Genomic DNA, 977 nt, shown 5'->3' with positions numbered 1-977 from the left:
ATCAGGATCTTTCCAACACAAGGTGCTTGCCAAAGGATAAAATAAAAAAGGAAAGGTGAAGATCACCTTGACTCTTGCATAATGTAAAAAACATAAAGTAAAAGATAGGCCCTTCGCAGAGGGAAGGAGAGGTTGTCATGTGCTTTGAGGGTTGGATGCACAAAATCTTAATGCAAAAGAACGTCACTTTATATTGCCACTTGTGATATGAACCTTTATTATGCAGTCCGTCGCTTTTATTACTTCCATATCACACGATCGTAGAAATCTTATTTTCTCCGCACTAATAAGTCATACATATTTAGAGAGCAATTTTTATTGCTTGCAACATGACAACTTACTTGAAGGATCTTACTCAATCCATAGGTAGTATGGTGGACTCTCATGGCAAAAACTGGGTTTAAGGATATTTGGAAGCACAAGTAGTATCTCTACTTGATGCAAGGAATTTGGCTAGCATGAGGGGGAAAGGCAAGCTCAACATGTTGAACGATCCATGACAATATACTTTAACTAAGATGTGAGAAAACATAACCCATTACGTTGTCTTCCTTGTCCAACATCAACTCTTTAGCATGTCATACTTAATGAGTGCTCACAATTATAAAAGATGTCCAAGATAGTATATTTATATGTGAAAACCTCTCTTTCTTTATTACTTCCTATTAATTGCAACGATGACCAAAACTATGTTTGTCAACTCTCGACAACTTTTATGCCTCATACTCTTTATATGTGAAGTCATTACTATCCATAAGATCAATATGAACTATTTTATTTCTTTTTATTCTTTCTATTTTCTCAAGATCATAGCAAGATAGCAAATCCCTTGACTCAACACTAATCTTTATTATATATAGCTCACGGACTCGATTACAAAGAGGGATCACAAAGCAAAACTCAAAAGTAATTCATACCAAAACTTTATTCTACTAGATCAATATATTACCAAAAGGATCGAACTAAGAAAAAGGTAA

This window comes from Triticum dicoccoides, chromosome 4B, assembly GCF_002162155.2.
Source record: "Triticum dicoccoides isolate Atlit2015 ecotype Zavitan chromosome 4B, WEW_v2.0, whole genome shotgun sequence".
Lineage (NCBI taxonomy): Eukaryota > Viridiplantae > Streptophyta > Magnoliopsida > Poales > Poaceae > Triticum > Triticum dicoccoides.
Note: the sequence above shows the minus strand (reverse complement) of the source record.